This window comes from Pagrus major, chromosome 10, assembly GCF_040436345.1.
Source record: "Pagrus major chromosome 10, Pma_NU_1.0".
Classification (NCBI taxonomy): domain Eukaryota; kingdom Metazoa; phylum Chordata; class Actinopteri; order Spariformes; family Sparidae; genus Pagrus; species Pagrus major.
In genome coordinates, this window is record NC_133224.1 from 16060852 (window position 1) to 16068964 (window position 8113).

General features: G+C 37.8%; 1 long non-coding RNA gene across 1 annotated transcript; it reads left to right on the plus strand.

Annotated features, from left to right (window-relative positions):
- Positions 1 to 2399: 2399 nt before the first annotated feature.
- On the plus strand, positions 2400 to 3583 carry LOC141003858 (uncharacterized). The gene is made up of 4 exons (XR_012179761.1): positions 2400 to 2482; positions 2584 to 2693; positions 2800 to 2868; positions 3436 to 3583. It is a non-coding gene; the product is annotated as an uncharacterized lncRNA (long non-coding RNA).
- Positions 3584 to 8113: the final 4530 nt, after the last annotated feature.

Here is an 8113-nt window from a genome sequence, read left to right on the forward strand (position 1 = left end):
AGTACGAGAAAGAAGGAAGATGAAAATTTGAAGAAGCAAATTGGAACAAGTATAGAGTATTAGCTGAAGGAAAATTAAAAGAGATCAATATAAACCAGACAATTGAAGATCTCAATGCAGAAATAGGCTGTATTATTCTAGGAGCAGCAAAAGAGTCAATACCAAAAAGAAGTGGGAATTAAAGGATAAGGATAGTTCCATGGTGGACAAAAGAATGCACTAAAGAAATTAAAAATAGAAATAAGGCGTTTAAAGTCTTGAAAAAAACATAATTTTCAGAATTTAATTGAATATAGAAGGAAGCAGGCAGTAATTAGAAAGACAATAAAGGAAGTTAAAAGGAATGTTTGGAGGAAGTATTGTGATTCACTAGGAAGAACTACACTATTAGACGAGTATGGGGTATGATTAAGAGAATGTCTGGAAATAGGAAAGAGTATGGTTATCCTGTAATGAAAGATGGAGGGAAAATAATAATAGAAAGTCAGGATAAAGCGGAAGTACTAGCAAGGACCTTTGTGAGGGTACATAGTAATGAAAATTTGAGTAATGAGGAAAAGAGACAGAGGGAGAGAACAATAGGGGAAATGTAGAGGCACTGCAGGATGTTAGGGAGGATGGAAGTACCATAAATATGAAATTTACAATAGGAGAGCTAAATAGTGTTTTTAGAAAATCTGGGAAGACAAGGCCAGGGAAAGACCAAATAAATTATTGTATGCTTAAAAAACGTAACCGAAAGGAGTAAAGAAATATTATTAAGATTATATAATAAGATATGGGAAGTGGGGTATCTGCCAAAACAATGGAAAGAATCAGTTATTGTCCCTATATGACCAAGGTACGTTTTATCAGTCTGTTTTCTGGGAATAATTGACACAAGCAAAAACCATAAACAAGCCGTTTTTTCGTTTTTGGGCAAAAAACGAAAATCAAAAGTTCGGCTCGTTTTTCTCGTTTTTTGGTTCTTACTTACAAAACGAATTTACCACTCAATATTTTGTTTTCGTCGGTGGGTGGGTCCTCTGATTGGCAAGTGTGCTTCCTTGCCCTGTGCTCTTCAAAATAAAAGTTCTTCCGTTTGATAATGTCGGCAAAAATATTACTGTATTATAGACACTAGCAGACACAGAGGTCCCCAACACCCACAGTCAAGACTGACCCGGCTTCAAATAAAAATAATAGTATTCATAATCATTTGAAAATGAGAACTTATGAAGTTATGATGACTTCAGTGCAGTTGATGTTTAGCCACAAAGTGGCGCAGTTGTTACATGAAGAGTAGACCTCAAGGCTTTACTACGAAGGAGACTCAACATCTCCATGCTCTGTGTTCATAATCCGGCTCAACAAAACCTAAAGCCCCGGTCAGAGTTAACTGTATCACGACGGTGGTCATTGTCCGGCTCTGAGCTTCCATTCAAAGATCCAAGTTTAGTTTTTTCAAAGATCCAGATTCAAAGATCCGAGTTTAGCAGAAAGTTATAGACCGGGTGTGGTGTAGGTAAAATAGAGGAGCCAGACGAACAGTTTAGTAACTTTACTGAACTCTTAGTAGCAGGGTACATGTGCATCTCGTAACATTGCTTTCTGAACTCTTCTTCGTGCTTCACTATTCAGTCTTAATCCACTATCACAATCTTACAGCGCCACTCACTGGCAGTGTAGTGTCTTAATATTACGTTCCTGTCTGTGTCTGTAAACACAACACGGGCGTCCGACCAAATCCGTGTACCCTTCGTTCTTTCGTTTTTTCGTTTCAAAACCAAATTTAAAAAACGGAAAAACAAGTTTGTTTTTCTGTTATTCTCTTTTAAACCCAGAACGAAAAAACAGGAAAAACAGAATAACACAAAACCACATTTTGTGCCTGTTATTCTGTTTTAAAACAAAAACAGAATAACGTGAAAATTAAGTTTTTGATTTTTATTGTTTTGTTATTTTGATATTCTGAAAATTCGGGGAATGCTGGGAGATTTTTGCGGAGTCAGAGACGCACAAAGTTTCTTTTTCCTTGGTAACTTGTAGGCTCAATCAGTTTTTTTTCTTTCTAACATATTTTTACACTTCTTATCATTAAAAAAGAAGATCCAACCATTTATGTCATGTTTAAAGGTGCTACAAAGAAACTTTGATTTTGTGTTGATTCTGGCTACCCTTGTGGACAAGATGGTATGAGCATTACAGCCTGGCTAGTGTGAATGACAAAAGGTAAATTTAATACAGTTTTTTCTTTTTTAGGGTTAGGGTTTGTCTTCTGGCAATACAGAAGATTCCACTGCCGTACCACCAGACTACAGAGTAACTTACCTTAGGCTGTGAGAATCCACATGTAGCCGCTGGAGGGAGGCGGGGTTATAAATTCGGACAGGCAGATGTAAGGAGGCCCTAATCAGGCAGAAAGGCAGCTGTCTGTCTGAAGTCCTCACCGGCTGATTTGCTGCAGGCTGGTGAGGAGGATTGTGTGAGGGCACTGCCGATCGTAAGTTTTTAGAGTTTTCAGACCATACTGAGAATTGGCAAATTGTGAATATATGTAGAGGCACACGACATTAGTACATTTGTGTGGTTGTGTGTTTCAAGTTGTTAGGTGCCGTTCCTGTATGTTAAAACTGCACAACAAGTGCCCAGCGCATACACTGAAACACGGAGCAGGTTGGGCTCCTGGGTAGGAATGAGCTGGTGAACAGGAGGTATGTTGATTGCTAGGCATAATAAAGTGTCCACTGTTTCCCCAGCATATGTGTGTGTGAATATGTTGATGTTGACCATATTGCATTTTTGTTGTCACTGAAACAGTTACAGGAGGGAAGCGAGCCAACAAGGGTCGGTCAGATCAGTGTGTGTGCACCCTGTGACAGTCGTATGGTAACATAATTAATTTTATTCCATGTGTTGTCTGTATTGTAATATTGCATGATGGATGTTTTATAGCTTGTATGTTGCATGGCTTGCTTGCTAAATGTTTGTTTGTGAGCAGTATTTGTTTTGTGTTGTAGGTGCATGAGGAACAGCTGTGCATGGCCTGACTGCTGTTCCTTTTTCCTCTTCTTTGTGGTTTAGTTGATGTGTTCAGTTGAGCAGCTACCGCGGAGCAGGATTGTGCTCCTTGATGGCCTCGTGTTAAGTTACACAGAGCGGAGCTGTTCAGCTGGGCCATCATTTATTTTGTTTGTTTGTTTGTTTTTGTTTTGTTTTGTTTGTTTTACCACTCTCCCACCTATTGACCATGTTAAGTCGGCTTCCATCTCCAAGCGTGCTCAGTCTGCCTTAACTCGAGGGGCTTAGGGGTTTGCTGTGTATATCGGCAGGAGTTGCATTTGAGCGTGTGCAGTGTTTGGTTGCTCTATAGAGGTGCCGTGTTATAGTAACTGCCAGGTGCGTGTGTGTAATGTTATAAATCACTGTTTTGTCTATCCCCTCTCTCACTCGCAGTAAGCCCGAGGGAGCCAGGCCGGCTGTATCCTGATCATTAGAGGAGATGTTTTAATCATTATTGCTCCTTTTACATGTGCCAATAAATAAATAGATTTGAATATAACTTTTGTATAAATAAAGAAACAAGTGTTGTTTTAAAACTTTATACTGGAGTTCTGGCTCATCTTTGAACCAAGGGTAACACACAATTCATCCTCAGCCCTCAATCACAAAAAAAAATGTTTTAGTTTTTGGAATCAGACCTGGTGGCAGGCATTAAGAATAACTATATAGAATCAGCCAATGTTCTCGGTGGTGGTCTTGTTTGCTTATGTAGGCCATATGGAGACATCAGTATTAAATTAAGACTGTATCATAACCAGTTAAAATCTCTAGTCAAGTAAGACTAACTTTTGACATTACATTCCATGTTAGTAGTTGTATGTTACTTAACAATATGACCAGCCTGTCATGATGGTTTAAACTACCTACCTTGCTGAAATACCATATACTCCATATGGTATACATGTACTACATACATACTACTATATGTATGTTTACTCACAACTTAGCATTTTTTTATGGAGGGTAGTGACTGGTAATGATGCAAAAGTACAAAAGTTTACAGTTTGAACTAAACCCATCACTTCCAATTGGATCGTATTGGAATGAATGAAACTTATAATACAGCGCAAACTGTCATCGGCCAACTCATTTAAGTCCCTCAATGCCTCACTAAGCTTCACTGAACCATTCCCCCCTAGTTAATAGCAAAGTGATTTTTTTCACTCACAATTTCACTCACTTTTTCTTACCATTAAAATATATGTAAAGAGACCACCTGAGACCTGAGAAAAGTTCCATCTGTATTTCTTTTTATTTGGTAGTCACCAGAATGAAACACAAAAACTGGCTTCAGCCCTGTGAGAGACTGACCACTGTTAAAAATAAACTCATGATCTGTCAAGAGCTGGGAAGGGAAGCGTGATTATGGCTGAAAATGATCACTGTCTGTCTGCAGTGACTTTATCACTGAACCTTAAAAAGAGTTTCCTCTGTGTTTGCTTCCTCCACATCCCAGCATAGGAGACTTGTTTCCTCTCAGGAATGTTTAAGACTGGCCATGAGGTGAGTTCAGCTGTGTTCCACACGGTCAAGTATTGCACTACTGTGCAGAATAGCTTCTAAACGTCTGATGAGTCATTGCCTGTGACCTAGATTTTAAAGATGAGGAAACGTGGACAAAAGCATGAATAATTTGGATTTCCACACCATCAACATTACAGTTCTAAGTTTGTGAATCTTTTTTTTGGTGGAAGATGTTGCTTCCAAAGGCTAATGTCAATAGTTTGTTGACAACTTAAATGTAAACATTTGGTTTTGTTGAAGTGATAAAACTGCACAAATAGTTATGAGACAGAGCAGCAGCAGTGGTGAGACGACGTAAAAAAATCTACTCGCATTTTGTACTCTTCATTCTAACAGAATCCATGATTTAAATCAACACACATGTGGTTCAACTTACAGCATCAAAATCATGCCAACAATAAACCTGGAATACATGGCAATGCTAAACATCCGCTTGGACACAGACATTATCGCCAACACTGGAAGTTCATTGTGATGCTTAAAAATAAAATTTGTTGGGACTTCCTGCAAGATGGCGGATAGGTCTAGCTTTTAGCTTGCTCAAGACGGTAACTCAATATAAAAAGGCTATAAACAAAGAGATGAGTGGACACCAAGCAGGAGAAACTCAGGAACAGTCTATAATGGAAGAGGTCTCCGACCACAGCGAAAAGGAACACAAGGGTGAAACAGTGGAGAAAATGGACCAGGCTGAAACACTGAGAGTTGGACTTACTAGCATCAGCAACAATCAAAGACAGATTTAAAAGTGAGGTGAGACAAGAAATTATTGAGATCAAAAGTGGCAGACGAGGGGGATACAGGTGGGGGACGAGAAAATTCAATTTGACCACGACTACCCCACCAAGATTATCCAAAAATGCAAAAAGTACCTGAATAGCAGGAAGGTACCGAAAGAAAAAGGGGATCTGTTTTCAGACCCCATTCACAAAAAAACACAAAAAATCCAATTGTGTGGAGAGCTAAGACATCGCAGGACATGAAAGCAAGGGGATTAACCGTGGATGCACCAAGCAAGGATGCTGGGCTACTGGAGGAGAGGATCCATGGTGCTCCGTGGCGGCACGTCGAGCGAAGGAAAAGTTGCATAGATACCAGAGGAGACCTGACAGTTAAATCTTTCTAGAGTAAAGAAGGGCTGCAAGATAACATTGAAGAAAGTCAACTCATGTTGGATTAATGAGACTGTTAATAAGACCTCGGCCCTCTGTTTGAGTCTAGGAATACTTGAGGGCTTCATTTATTTCAGTTCACGATATCATTTTGCCTACAGGGCAAGGGTGAAACATTTAGGTTCGACACGTCTAGACTGGGGGCGACACCGTTTTTCCGGTATAGCTCTCGGTCTAGGGATGAGCCCTCACAGGAGAGGGTTTCCAATCCACCCACCAACAGGGACTTGGAGGAGAAGAGAAGAATAAACCTTGTATGAAAGTTCTATTTAATTCACTGTGTTCTTAACTTTGTTCATGTTTATGTAATTTTGAGCTTCTTGGGAAAACAATAGCCAACAGCCAATAGTGAAGCAATATGGTGTGTAATGATCTGAAGATACTGATTTGACTTTAACATGGTCATGAACCACAATCTAGATACAACCAGCCTAAAGGGGAATAAAAAGCAGATATCACAATTTTTAAAGCTACCCTTAGAAGAAATGGGACATATGGTGGAGGCTCAACCCTCTTAAAAAAAGGATTTCACACATTATTCGGCATCTGAATGCCAAGAAAAGACAATATGGAGACTTAATGTGGAAATATTGAATAATAAAGGGTTGGAGGAGGAATTGAAAAATGAAATTAGGCAATATATGAAAGAAAATAGCAATGGAGAAGTCAAATCGCATATAATTTGGGATGCCTTGAAAGCCGTTGTTCGAGGAAAGGTAATGGCTAAAATCACATCAATAAAAAAATCTTAAAAGACAATATCAGCATATCAGAACCATTCTGTAAGATTGAGAGAATTAGAACAGCAATACCAGAAGACAGACGACCAAAAAGTATATGAACAAATTAAGGACACCAAAAGAGAGAGAAATGATGTGTTATTGGACAAATATGGAAAAACAGTACAAGGGAAGAAATTATTCAAACAATAAATTAATTTAAAAATAATAAATCCCCTGCAGAATGGTACAAAATGTTTAAGGAAGAGTTAATACCAGCACTCCAGGCCTCTTTTAATTAGACTCTTAAATAAAATATCATACCACCAACATGGGCAGAAGCGATCATTTTTAATCATTCCGAAACTAGGCAAAGATAATTGTGTTAATTGGACATTTCTTCATCAAGGAAGGGGAACGATTTGGATTAAATCACAAATCTGTAAAGTGATAAAAACACTCTATCAAAAACATTCTGCTCGAATTAAAATGAATGGAAATCTGACAGATAAAATATGGTTGCAGAGATTGACCAGACAGGGATGTGCTCTGTCGCCAAATATATTTACGATCTTTATTGAGCCTTTAGCTCAAGCAGTCTGACAAAGTACAGAACTCAAAGGAGTCACAATAAAAGGTTGTTCAAGGAAAGCTATTATGTCATCGGTAAAAAGCCCAATTTCAAGGGCTTTTTGCCAATGACAAAATAACTTTCCTTGAACAACCAAACACACGCTTCCTAATCTGATGAAGTTCCTGAAATCATTTGGTCATCCCTCAGGGTATAAAATCAATGTTTCTAAAACTCAGATATTAGCATTCAATTAGTTCCATCAAAAACGATCCAGGAATCATATGACCTTAATTGGAATCTAAAATCAATTAAATATTTGGGTGTGATGATCACTAAAAATATTTCTGACTTGTTTAAAGCAAATTATAACTATTTAAATCAAGAAAGAGAACTAGAGTCAAATATAGAACTCTCCAGCTACCTACCTATTATGCTGCTCAACTGAGACCTATATATTATTGGTGTAAGACAGAATTTAGAGTAAAATGGAAAGATATAGAGAAATAAATAAACCAAATTCCAATTCAGAATATAATTGGAGATAATAAACTATACAAGGAAAAGGAAGGAAGAAGAAATGGAAATTTAATATGGATCCAATAACAATTCACACATTATATCTGTGGTTTAAAGTATTGGAAATGTATAAGATTCAAAATGAGGCAAAAATATTTAAATAGGGTAGCTTACGATAGAAATGTCAAACCTGCAAAATATGACCAAGGATTTAAGCAATGGGTAGCAAAAGGAATAATAGCTTGGTATGTTTTGGAAAAGAATGGGGAGCTGGAGAGTTTGGAAAATCTATGAATTGGGAAAGAATGAATTTTATAAATACCTTCAACTAAGGGACTATTACAGAAAAGAAATCAAATCAGATATTTCCAAGGAGGTGAATGGGGTTATCCAAATCATAATTAGAATAATTTCTGCATTATATCAAAGATTAAATACTAATGACAAAACATTCAACTAAATATATCAAGGTGAAATGGGATAAGGACTCAATGTAGAAATTACAGATGAAGATTGGTATAACATGTGCAAGATACACCATTCATCCACTAATTTGCGAGGCTGGA